Source organism: Macaca thibetana, chromosome 7 (assembly GCF_024542745.1).
Source record: "Macaca thibetana thibetana isolate TM-01 chromosome 7, ASM2454274v1, whole genome shotgun sequence".
NCBI classification, from domain to species: domain Eukaryota; kingdom Metazoa; phylum Chordata; class Mammalia; order Primates; family Cercopithecidae; genus Macaca; species Macaca thibetana.
In genome coordinates this window covers 112,043,112-112,055,051 of record NC_065584.1, presented here as the reverse complement: position 1 = coordinate 112,055,051, position 11,940 = coordinate 112,043,112, and the positions used below count along the sequence as shown (strand labels likewise).

Below are 11,940 nucleotides of genomic sequence, written 5' to 3'. Positions count from 1 at the left end.
GTCATTGAGGGTCAGCCTTTGGGACAGGGGGGTTTCCTCAGGGAGCGAACCTGAATCCCCACCCGGGAGGGATGGGTTGGTCCACCAGGAGGGTGGCTTCCTGGGAAATCGGACCCAAGGAGGATGCCTTCCCTGGAGCCCTGCAGGGATGACAGTGGTCCAGGCAGGACAGGGTTCCTTCAGTCTTACACATGGTAGCTCCCCCATGAGTCTAGGTGTTCGAGTCTGGCCTCAAGGACTGCCCAGGCCACCTGAGGGGCCAATAGGGGCTCTGGGACGCCATGGGGGTCACACAGGAGCTCTCCATTCATGGAGAAAGGTGGGTAATAGGGAAGGCCCATGGAGTTGAGCTGTAGAGATTTAAGGATTGTGCCCAATGCATGGCCATGAATGGGACAGACCCTGTTGAGTAATGAGCCATTCCATGGGCCTTGTTGAGCCTTGAAGGGGGTGGTACTGTTTCCCTAGGTTTGGGTCAAGACTGAGCTCTGGCCGGCACCTGGTGGTGCTGAGGTCTGGCCATGGACTCGTCGGCTTTGGGCCAAGGGGTCAGCCTGCTCCCACTGGAAGTTCCCCTTCCCCGTGGCTGGAAGTCCCCCCTTCCCTGTGGCTGGAAGTCATCCCTTCCCAATGGTCAAGTGTCGGGAATGGTTGACTTAAGGTTGGAAGGCCTACTGTCAATGGTCTTGTCCTTGGAATATGCGGCCCATGCTGCTTCTGAGTCATGGGGTCACCTCCAGGGTAGCGGATGTTGGGCCCAAGGACAGGAAAAGATGCTGTGTGTCCCCTGATTAGCTGATTGTAGCCCTGCTCTGTGTTCAGGAGGTGTGTGGGGCATGGATGCGGACCCATCAGAGAAAACATGTGGCCCTGGGACCCCAGGTTGCTATTTCCAGTATGTGCTGGGAAAGGGCATCTGGGTGGGTGCCCACCATGCACAGGGATAGGCTGTGTGACTGCAGGTCTGCAGTGGCATCTGACATCCAGGCCAGCCTCCTTGGTTTGCCGTGAACTGGTTGGTGGCCCTGGCCTGTGCCTAGTAGTCCTGGCGTGACCCTCGGGTTGTGTGGGTGAGCCAGTAGGGTCCCAGTGACCCGCCTGCCCTGTCCTTCCAGGGTTCTGTGGCTAAGAGCACTGGGTGCCCTCTGTCCGTGATGGGCCAGTGTTCCACATGCATCCCATCACATGGGTCCATGGAGGGCGAGTATGCTTGAACTGCCACACCCCACTTTCTGCTCACATGGAGGAATGAGGTTGTGTTTGGACAACTGTCTTACTCTTGTTCTCCCAGATCGCGACCCCAGAGGAAGAATTGTTTTGGGCCCAATGGCCCTGGGCCAGTGTCCATCAGCCCGGTGTCCAGCCCCTGGTGTACTGAAGCTCAGGCCCTTCCTGGTGCCCTAGTCTCCTGCACTGAGCTTGATGAGCCCATTCGGGTACTGCTGGATGCAGCGGTGAGGAGGGAGATGATGAGAACCTTATATTGTCCTGAAGAGAGGTAATGACTTAAAAATCATGCTCAAAAGGATTATGCTGAGGCCCGGCCTAGGTTAGAATTTTGGAAGAGGATGCTGGGCTCCCGAGGTCCCCAGGAGGGCCCCTGTATTTTTGGCTGGAGACCTGGAGGCTATCTGGAGGGTGCCCAACCCTGTCCCTATACTATTCTGTGAGGCAGCCCAGGATCTCTGTGCAGGCTAGGTGTTGGCACTCTGGTTTTCTGGGGGCAGGTGAGGTTGGTGGCTCCTTCGTGAACCCTTATTCTCCGCTTGATTCTTTCAGTGAGCTCTTCTGCTCAGATGGGTCCCCTGGCATTGACCAGCATAGGTGAGTGGATCCTGCTGGGTTCATGGGCCATGAGGCAGACACATGGGGTCACTGAGGGTCAGCCTTCGGGACAGGAGGGTTTCCTCAGGGAGCCGACCTGAATCCCCACCATGGAGGGATGGGTTGGTCCTCTAGAACAGTGGCTTCCTGGGGAATCTGACACCAAGAGGACACCTTCGCTGAAGCCCTGCAGGGGTGATGGTGGTCCAGGCTGGAAAGGGTTCCTTCAATCTCATTCGGGGCAGCTCCCTGCTGACATGAGGTCTGACATTGAGGACTGCCCAGGCCCCATGAGCAGGACAACAGGGGCTCCAGGGTGCCATGGGGATTGTGCGGGGGGCTCTCCATCCCCGGAGAGAGGTGGGCAATCGGGCCTATAGGGTCAGGCTTCTAGGGTTCAGTGACGGGGAGAGCCAAGGGTTCCCTGGGTCCATTACTGTCAGTGTTTCACATGGATCCCATCACATGGGTCCATGGAGAGACAGCATGTGTGAGCAGGCACCCCTTGCTCCCTTTCCCACATGGAGATGTAAGGCCCTGTTTGGACACCTGACACCCATCCCTGCAGATAGTGAACCTGGAGGAAGACTCTTCCTGGGTCCCCTGGCCCCAAGCCAGTGTCCATCAGTCAGATGCCAGACCCCAGTGTGCTGAAACTCATGCCCTTCCTGGTGCCCTGGTCTCCTACACTGAGCTATGGTGAGAATATCCGGGTCCCACTGGATGCATGCGTGGGGAGGAATGTGCCCTGGGTTGGGTCAATGATGAGAACCTTATATTGTCCTGAAGAAAGGTGATGACTTAAAAATCATGCTCAATAGGATTACGCTGAGGCCCACCCTAGGTGACAATTTTGGAAGAGGACACTGGGAATCAATGAGGTCCCTGGCAGGGCCACTGTATTTTGGACTGGAGACCTGGAAGCCCTGAAAGGCACCTCGTTGGGGGCCCAACTCTGTCTTCTCTCCCCCATGAGGCAGCCCAAGCTCCCTGTGTGGGCTTGGTGTCAGCGCTCTGCTTTCCTGGAGGCGGGGCATTTTGGCTGCTCCTTCCTGAGCCCCTGTTCTCCCCTGTGTCTTTCAGTGAACTCTTTCACCCAGCAGACTCCCTGGCATCGACCAGCATAGGTGAGTGGCTCCTGCTTGGGTCATGGGCCATGAGCCAGGCCATAGGATTGCCGAGGGTCAGCATTTGAGCCATGAGGGTTTCCTCAGGAGCTGACCTGAATCCCCACCTGGGATGGGTTCTCCCAGAGGGCAGCTTCCTTGTGAGTCTGACCCAAGTAGGATGCCTTCTCTGAAGCCCTGCAGGGGTGACAGTTGTCCAGGCAAGAAAGGGTTCCCTCAGCCCCACGCGGGGCAGCACCCAGCCGAGACTCAGTGCTTGGGTTAGGCCCCTAGGATGGCCAGGCCCTTTGAGGGGGGTCACAAGGGCTCCAGGGCACCACAGGGGCCTCGCAGGGTCTCTCGGAACCCGGAGGGTGGTATGCGATTCGGCCCATAGGATCGGGCCCCAGATTCAAGGATCACACCACATCCATGGCCCTGAAGGGAACCAACCCTGTTAAGCAATGGGGCATCCCAGGGGTGCCTCTTTGAACCAAGTATGAAGTAGCGCTGTTTTCCTGAGGTTGAGTCAATACTAGCTCTGTCCAGTGCCTGTTGGTGGTGCAGTCCAGCCCTGAAATTCATGGGCACCGGGCCCAGGGTGCAGCCTGTGTCCCACTGGGGATTCACCCCTTCCTTGTGGGCGAGTGGCGGGAAGGGTATCCTCCTGAGGTGGGAAGGCCAGCTGTGGAAGGAACTGTCCCGGAAATTTGCCATCCAGTCTGCTTCTGAGCCATGGGGTCGCCTCCAGGGTTGGCAGGGTCTTGGGCCCAAGGAAAGGAGAGGACACCATGTTTCCCTCAACTGGCCGAGCGTGGCCCTGCTCTGCATGTGGGAGGTGTTGTATGGGGCATGGATAAAGACCCACCAGAGAAAACACGTGGCCCTCAGGCCCAAGGCTGCAATTTCTCAGTGCACGCTTGGAGACGGTCCTGGACCCCCTCCATTCCCAGGGGAAGGCTGTGCAACTGTCAGGTTGGCAGTGGCATGTGGCATCTGGGCCAGTGTATTTGGTTGGCCATGAGCTGTTGGTAGCCCTGGTCCTTTCCCAGGGTTTGGGTGCAGCCCTGGGGTCATGTGGGACAGCCAGTGTGGGCAGTGGAGGTGCTCTGGTGGCCTGCAGTAGGGTGCAGCCTGGGTGTCTTGCCCGAGCCCAGTGACCTGCCTGCCATGTCCTCACAGGGTTCCCTGGCAGGGAGGGCCAAGGGTCCTCTGTGTCTGTGACACATCAGTGTTTCCCATGGATCCCATCAAATGGGTCCATGGAGGGAGAGCATGCGTGAACTGGCATCCCTCCACCCTCTTCCCTGCATGGAGGCATGAGCCCCTGCTTGGACATATGTCCTCCTCCTGTCCCCCCAGATGGTGGCCCTGGAGGAGGACTTGTATTGGGACCACTGGCCCCACATCAGTGTCTTTCAGCCAGGTGTACAGCCCTTGGTGTGTTGAAGCTCAGGCCCTTCCTGGTGCTCCGGTCTCCTGCACTGAGCTTGGTGAGCCCATCCAGGTCCTGCTGGATGCATATGCGGGAAGGGGGGTGCCCTGGGTTGGGTCGATGATGAGAACCTTATATTGTCCTGAAGAGAGGTGATGACTTAAAAATCATGCTCAATAGGATTACGCTGAGGCCCAACCTAGGTGAGAATTTTGGAAGAGTATGGTGGGATCCTGAGATCCTCAGCCAGGCCACTGTATTTTGGGCTGGAGTCACTGAGGCCCTGGGCATCTCAGGGGTGCCCAAATCTGTCTCTGCGCCTGTCCGTGAGGCAACCCACTTTCCCTGTGTAGGCTTGGTGTTGGCCCTCCCGCTCCCCGTGAATGGGGCATATTGGCAGCTTCTCCCTGAGTACCTGTTCTCCCCTGTGTCTTTCAGTGAGCTCTTCTGCCCAGGTGGTCGGTCCCCCTGGCCTTGAGGGGCATAGGTGAGTATGTCCTGCTGGCATCATGGTCCATGAGCCAAGGTGTGTGGGGTTGCCAAAGGTCACCCTTTAGACTGTAGGTTTCCTTAGGGAGCTGACCTGAATTCCCACTGGGGAGGGCTGGTTTCTCCAGGAGGGCGTCTTCCATAGAAACTGGTCCCAAGAAGGACTCCTTCCCTGAAGCCGTGCAGGGGTGACAGTGGTCCAGGCAGGAAAGGGTTCCTTCAAACCAACGCAGTGCAGCTCCTAGCTGAGACTCAGTGCACGGGTCAGGGCTTGAGGACTCCCAGGCAACATGAGGGGATCCATAGGATCTCCGGAGGCCACGGGTGTTAAGCAGGAACTCTCTATCCTTGAGGCTTGCTGGGGGCGGTGGGACGGTGGCAGGGTGTGGGTGATCGAGTTTATGGAGTCAGGCTGTGAAGATTCAAGGGTCAGGCCCCACCCATGGCCCTGATGGGACCAACCCTGTTGAGCAATGGGTTATCCCAGTGGTGCTTCCTTAAGCCTGGTGTGGGCAGCGTGGCTTCAATGGGGTTGGGTCAAGGCTGAGCTCTGGCCTGCACCTGGTGGTTGGCCCTGGGAATTGTGGGCTTTGGGCCAAGGGTGCAGCCTGCCTGCTGCTGGAGGCCATCCTACCCAGAGGTGGAGTGGCCGGAAGAGTGGCAGGCATCCTGTGGTGGAAGGCCCACTGTTGAGGGTCCTGACCCAGCAAATTGCTGTCCAGGTTGCTTCTGAGCCATGGGTTTACCTCCAGGGAGGTGGGATCTTGAGCCCAAGGAAAGGAGAGGACATCATGTGTCCCCTGAATGGCCGAGAGTGGGGAGAATGTTTGGGGGGTATGTGGTGCATGCATGGAGACCCACCAGAGAAGGCACATGGCCCTGAGGCCCCAGGACGCAATTTCTAGCACGCTTATAGAGGGTGTCTGAGGGGGCACTCTCCATGCCCCGGTGCAGGCTATGTGACTGCCAGGTCTGCAGCAGTTCGTGGCATCCGGGCTAGCCTTCTTGATTGCTTATGAGCTGGTTGATAGCCCTGGCCTGTGCCGAGGGGTCCTGGTGCGGCCCTGGGGTTGTTCGGGGAGCCGGCGTGGGCAGTGGAGGTGCTCTTAGGGCCTGCAGTAGGGCACAGCCCAGGTGTTCTTGCTTGAGTTCAGTGAACCTCCTGCCCTGTCCTTCCAGGGTTCAGTAGCAGGGAGGGCCCCATGTCCTCCCTGCTACTGGTCAGTGGAGGTGGGTCAGTGTTCCGCATGGATTCCATCACATGGGTACGTGGAAGGAGAGCATGTGTGAGCCAGCACTGCCTGCTCTCTTCCCCACGTGGCAGGGTGAGGCCCTGTTTGGACCCACCCTCCACTTATCTCACCAGATGGTGAGCCCAGAGGAAGACCCCCTGGCTGTGGGCCAGCCTCCGTCAGCCAGATCCCCAGCCCCTAGTGTGCTGAAGCTCAGGACCTTCCTGGTGCCCTGGTCTCCTGAACTGAGCTGTGGTGAGCCCATCCGGGTCCTGCTGGATGCACGAGTGGGGAGGGGGGTGCCCTGGGTTGGGTCAATAATGAGAACCTTATATTGTCCTGAAGAGAAGTGATGACTTAAAAATCATGCTCAATAGGATTACGCTGAGGCCCAGCCTAGGTGAGAATTTTGGAAGAGGATGCTGGGATCCCAAGGTCACAGGCAGGGCTACCGTATTTTGGACTAGAGACCTCAAGGCCCTGAAGGGCATCTTGAGGGGATCCAACCCTGTCTCTGTGCTCCTCCGTGACGCAGCCCTGGCTCCCTGTGTGGGCTTGGTGTTGGTGCTCTGGTTCCTGGACAGGGCATGTGGGCGGCTCCTTCCTGAGCCCCCCTTCTCCCCTGTGTCTTTCAGTGAGCTCTTCTGCCCAGGTGGACCCCCTGGCATTGACTGGCATAGGTGAGTGGATCCTGCTTGGGTCATGGGTCATGAGCGAGGCAGAGTGGGGTCACCATGTGTCTGCCTTCGGGTCACAAGAATTTCCTAAAAGTGTGGACCTGAATTCCCACTGGGGATGAGTTCTCCAGAAGGGCCACTTCCTTGGGAATCGTACCCAAGATGGATGCCTATCCTGAAGCCCAGCAGGGGTGATGGTGGTCCAGGCAGGAAAGAGTTCATTCAACCCCATGCAGGGCAGCTCCTATCTGAGACTCGGTGCGTCAGTCAGGCCTCAAGGACTGCCCAGGACACATGAGGTGGCTACAGAGGGTCTGGGGCACTACGGGGATTCTGGGGAGAGGGGTAGGCAATCAGGTCCATGGGGATCATGCCATGCAGTTTCAAGGACACCCATGACCCTGAATGAGACTGACCCTGTTGAGCAATGGGCCATCCCAATGGCGCCTTCTTGAGTCTGGTGGTGGGTGGTGCTGTTTCCCTGGGGCTAGGTCAAGGCTGAGCTCTGGCCAGTACCTGTGGTGCTGCAGGCTGGCCCTGGAACTCATGGGCTTTGGACCATGGGGACAGCTTGGGTCATGCTTGGGGTCACCCCTTCCCGGAGGTTGAATGGTGAGAGTGGTAGCTTCCTAAGGTGGGAAGTCCCGCTGTTGAGCAACCTGCCCTGGGAATTTGCCACCCAGGCTGCTTCAGAGCCATGGGGTCACCTCCAGGGTGGCAGCCTCTTGGGCCCAAGGAAAGGGGAGCACACCATGTGTCCCTGGATTGGTTGAGTGTGGCCTGACTCTGTGTTTGGGAGGTGTGCAGGGCATGGATGGGGACCCATCAGAGAAAGTACATAGCCCTGGAGCCCCAGGCTGTGATTTCCAGTGTGTGCTTGGAGAGGGGCAGGGGCAGGCTCTCGACTGCCAAGTCTGCAGCAGTGTGTGGCATCCAGGCCAGCCTCCTGGTTGGCCATGTGCTGGTTGGTGGCCCTGGCCTGTGCCCAGTGGTCTCAGGGTGGACCTGGCATTGTGCAGGGCAGCCAGCAGGTCAGTGGAGGTGCTCTCAGGACCTGCAGTAGGGTGCAGCCTGGACTTTTTGCATGAGACCAGTGACCTGCCTACCTTGTCCTTCCGGGGTTGGGTGGCTGGGAGGGCCAAAGGTGGTCTGTGTCCGTCTTTGTGACGCATCAGTGCACGGATCCTATCACATGGATATCCCCTACCCACCTTCCCCACATAAAGGCATGAGGCCCTATTTGGACACGTGTCCTCCTCCTGTCCTAGATGGTGAGCTCAGAGGAAGACTTGCATTGGGCCCAATGGACCCAGGCCAGTGTCTGTCAGCCAGGTGCCCAGCTCCTGATGTGCTGAAGCTCAGGCCCTTCCTGGAGCCCTGGTCTCATGCCCTGAGCTGTGGTGAGCCCGTCTGGGTCCCACTGGATGCATGCATGGGAGGGGGGTGCCCTCGGTTGGGTCGATGATGAGAACCTTATATTGTCTGAAGAGAGGTGATGACTTAAAAATCATGCTCAATAGGATTACGCTGAGGCCCAACCTAGGGGAGAATTTTGGAAGAGGATGCTGGGATCCTGAGGTCCCTGGCAGGGCCACTGTATTTTGGGTTGGAGACCTCAAGGTCCTGAAGGGCATCTTGGCGGCCCCCAGCCCTGTCTGCACTCCTCTGTGAGGCAGCCCAGGCTCACGGAGTTTGGTGTCAGAGTCCCATTCCCCAGGGGCGGGGCAGGTTGGCGGCTCCTCCCTGAGTCCCCCTTCTCCCTTGTGTCTTTCAGTGACATCTTCTGCCCAGGTGGCCCCCTGGCAGTGACCAGCATAGGCGAGTGGAACCTGCTGGTGTCATGGGCCATGAGCCAGGCTGCGTGGGGACGCCAGGTCAGCCTTAGGGACAGGAGGGTTTCCTCAGTGAGTGGGGGAATCCCCACTGGGGAGGGATGGGTTCTCCCAGAGGGCCACTTTCTTTCTAATCAGACCCATGGAGGACATTTTCTCTGAAGACCTGCAGAAGTGATGATGTTTCAAGCAGCAAAGGGTTTTTACAGCTCCTGCAGGGCAGACAGCTGTAAAACAGATGTATGCATGGGGAGCGGGGTGCACTGGGTTGGGTCAATGATGAGAACCTTATATTGTCCTGAAGAGAGGTGATGACTTAAAAATCATGCTCAATAGGATTACGCTGAGGCCCAGCCTAGGTGACAATTTTGGAAGTGGACACTGGGAATCACGAGGTCCCTGACAGGGTCACTGTATTTTGGGCTGGAGACCTGGAGGCCCTCAAGGGCCTCTTATGGGGACCCAGCCCTGTCTCTGTGCTCCTCCATGAAGCACAGCAGGCTCCCGGTGTGGACTTGGTGTCAGCGCACTGGTTTCCTGAGGGCAGGGCACATTGGTGGCTGTTCCCTGAGTCCTCATTCTCACCTTGTGTCTTTCAGTGAACTCTTCAGCTCAGAAGGGGCCCTTGGCCTTGACTAGCATAGGTGAGTGCATCCTGCTGCCGTCATGGGCCATGAGTCAGGCCGCATGGGGTCACCGAGGGTCAGTCTTTAGGACAGGAGGGTTTCCTCAGGGAGCCAACCTGTATTTCCACTGGGGAGGGACAGTTTCTCCAGGAGGGCAGCTTCCTTGGGAATTGTACCCAAGACGTGGCTTTCCTGAAGCCCTGCAGGGATGGCAGTGGTCCAGGCAGGTCCTTCATCCCCATGCAGAGGAGCTCCTAGCTAAGACTCGGTACGTGTGTTGGCCTCGAGGACTGCCCAGGCCACATGATGGGGGCCACAGGGCCTCCGGGGCACCACGGGGGCCATGCAAGAGCTCTCTTTCCCCGGACAGGGGTGCTTGAATGAGCCCATGGGGTTGGGCCATGGAAATTCAAGGATTGCACTGCAACCATGGCTCAAAATGGGACTGTTGAGCTATGGACCATCCCATGGCACCTCTTTGAGCTTGGTTGGGGGCAGTGCTATTTCCCTGGGTTTGGGTCAAGGCTGAGCTCTGGCCAGCGCCTGGTGGGGCTGTGGGTCAGACCTGGGACTCATGGGCATTAGGCCAAGTCGACAGCCTGTGTCCTGCTGGAGGTCACCCCTTCCCCATGAGTGAGTGGCTGGAAGAGTGGAATGTGTGGTGGGAAGGCCTGCTGTTGATGGTCCTGTCCCAGGAATTTGCTGCCCAGGCTTTTTCTGTGCCATGGGGTCATGTCCAGAGAGGCAGGGTCTTGGGCCTAAGGAAAGGAAAGTACACCATGTGGCCCAGGATTGGCCAAGGGTGGCCTGGCTCTGTGTTTGGGACATGTGTGGGGCATTGATGGGGACCCACCAGAGAAAGCACATGGCCCTGGGACTCCAGGCTGCGATTTCAGGTGTGACTTGGAGAGAGCACCTGGGCAGGTGCCCACCACGCCCAGGAGCAGGCTATGCAACTTCCATGTCCACAGCAGCAGATGGCTTCTGGGCCAGCCTCCTCGGTTGGCTATGAGCATATCAGTGACCCTGTCCCATGTTCAGTGGTCCTGGGGTAGACCTGGCTGGTGCAAAGGAGAAGCCAGAGGGCGCACTGGAGGTGCCCTCAAGGTCTGCAGTAGCATGAAGACCAGGGATCTTGCCCAAGCCCAGTGATCCACCTGCCCTGTTTTTTCAGGGTTTGATGATGGGAAGGGCCGGGGGTGCCCTGTATCCGTGACAGGTCAGTGTTCCACATGGATCCCATCACATGGGTATCCCTTACCCCATTCCCCACCTGGAGGTGTGAGGCCCTGTTCAGACACATGTCCTCCTCCTGTCCATCCAGATGGTGAGCCTGAAGGAAGACATGTCAGACCCTGGCAAGCGTCCATCAGCCAGGTGCTCAGCCCCTGGTTCGCTGAAGCTCAGGCCCTTCCTGGTGCCCTGGTCTCCTGCACTGACCTGTGGTGAGCACATCTGGGTCCTGCTGGATGCATGTGTGAGGAAGGGGGGTGCCCTGGGTTGGGTCAATGATGAGAACCCTATATCGTGTTGAAGAGAGGTGATGACTTAAAATTACCATGCTCAATGATTACGCTGAGGCCCAACCTAGGTGAGAAATTTGGAAGAGGTTGCTGGGATCCCAAGATTTCCGGCAGGGCCACTGTATTTTGGGCTGGAGCCCTGGAGGCCCTGAAGGGTATCTGAAGGAGGTCCAACTCTGTCTCTGTGCTCCTCTGTGAGGCAGCCCAGGCTCCCTGTGCGGGCTTGGTGTTGGCCCTTCTGTTCCCCAGGGACATGGCACGTGGGTGGCTCCTCCCTGAGCCCTGGTTCTTCTCCCCTTGTGTCTTTCAGTGAATTCTTCTGCCAAGGGGTGGCCTCCTGGCATTGACCAACATAGGTGAGTGGGTCCTGCTGGTGTCATGGTCCATGAGCCAGGCTGCTTGGGGTTGCTGAGGGTCAGACTTTGGGCCATGAGGGTTTCCTCAGGGAGCCAACCCTAATTCCCACCAGCAAGGCATGGTTTCTCCAGGAGGGCAGCTTCCTTGGGAATCTTACCTGAGGAGGATGCCTTCCCTGAAGCCCTGAAAGGGTGATGATGGTCCAGATGGCAAAGGGTTCCTTCAGCCCCATGCAGGACATCGCCCATTTGAGACTTGGTGTGTGGGTCAGGTCTTGAGGACTGCCCAGGTCACATGAGGGGGGCCAGAAGGGCTCCGGGGTGCCACGGGTATCACATGGGAGCTCTTGGTTCCCGGGCATGTTCCTGGGGGGTGGTGACCGGGTTGGGCCACAGAGGTTCAAGGATCTCATCCCACCTGTGGCCCTGAATGGGGCCGATCCTGTTGAACAATGGGCCATCCCAGTAGCACATATTGAGCCTGGTCAGGGGTGGTGCAGTTTCAATGGGGTTGGTCAAGGTTGAGATCTGGCTGGCTCCTGGTGGTGCTTCAGGCCAGTCCTGTGACCCATGGGCTTTGGGCTGAGGCGGGCAGCCTGTATCCCATGGGGGTCACCTGTTCTCCATGTTTGAGTGGCAGTAACAGTGGCATTCTGAGGTGGGAAAGTCCACTGTCTAGGGTATTGTACCGGGAATTTGCCACCCTGGCTTCTGAGCCATGGGGTCACCTCCAGGTTCGCAGGATCTTGGGCCCAAGGAAACGAGAAGATACCATGTGGCTCTTGATTGGCCGAGTGTGGCCTGGCTCTCTGTTTGGGACATGTGTGGGTTATGGATGGG

The 11,940-nt window shown here is 58.2% G+C and overlaps 1 long non-coding RNA gene and 7 other non-coding genes across 8 annotated transcripts; all 8 read left to right on the top strand.

The window, feature by feature from the left end:
* Positions 1-1,461: 1,461 nt before the first annotated feature.
* On the top strand, positions 1,462-1,542 carry LOC126960316 (small nucleolar RNA SNORD115). Its single transcript, XR_007727880.1, has one exon. It is a non-coding gene; the product is annotated as a small nucleolar RNA SNORD115 (small nucleolar RNA).
* Positions 1,543-2,579: 1,037 nt separating this feature from the next.
* On the top strand, positions 2,580-2,661 carry LOC126960264 (small nucleolar RNA SNORD115). Its single transcript, XR_007727831.1, has one exon. It is a non-coding gene; the product is annotated as a small nucleolar RNA SNORD115 (small nucleolar RNA).
* A 1,768-nt stretch (positions 2,662-4,429) lies between these two features.
* On the top strand, positions 4,430-10,864 carry LOC126959068 (uncharacterized). The gene is made up of 3 exons (XR_007727461.1): positions 4,430-4,568; positions 6,487-6,521; positions 10,848-10,864. It is a non-coding gene; the product is annotated as an uncharacterized LOC126959068 (long non-coding RNA).
* On the top strand, positions 4,480-4,561 carry LOC126960259 (small nucleolar RNA SNORD115). Its single transcript, XR_007727826.1, has one exon. It is a non-coding gene; the product is annotated as a small nucleolar RNA SNORD115 (small nucleolar RNA).
* On the top strand, positions 6,398-6,479 carry LOC126960290 (small nucleolar RNA SNORD115). Its single transcript, XR_007727856.1, has one exon. It is a non-coding gene; the product is annotated as a small nucleolar RNA SNORD115 (small nucleolar RNA).
* Positions 8,219-8,299, top strand: LOC126960286 (small nucleolar RNA SNORD115). Its single transcript, XR_007727852.1, has one exon. It is a non-coding gene; the product is annotated as a small nucleolar RNA SNORD115 (small nucleolar RNA).
* LOC126960250 (small nucleolar RNA SNORD115) lies at positions 8,866-8,947 on the top strand. Its single transcript, XR_007727817.1, has one exon. It is a non-coding gene; the product is annotated as a small nucleolar RNA SNORD115 (small nucleolar RNA).
* Positions 10,724-10,805, top strand: LOC126960317 (small nucleolar RNA SNORD115). The gene has a single exon (XR_007727881.1). It is a non-coding gene; the product is annotated as a small nucleolar RNA SNORD115 (small nucleolar RNA).
* Positions 10,865-11,940: the final 1,076 nt, after the last annotated feature.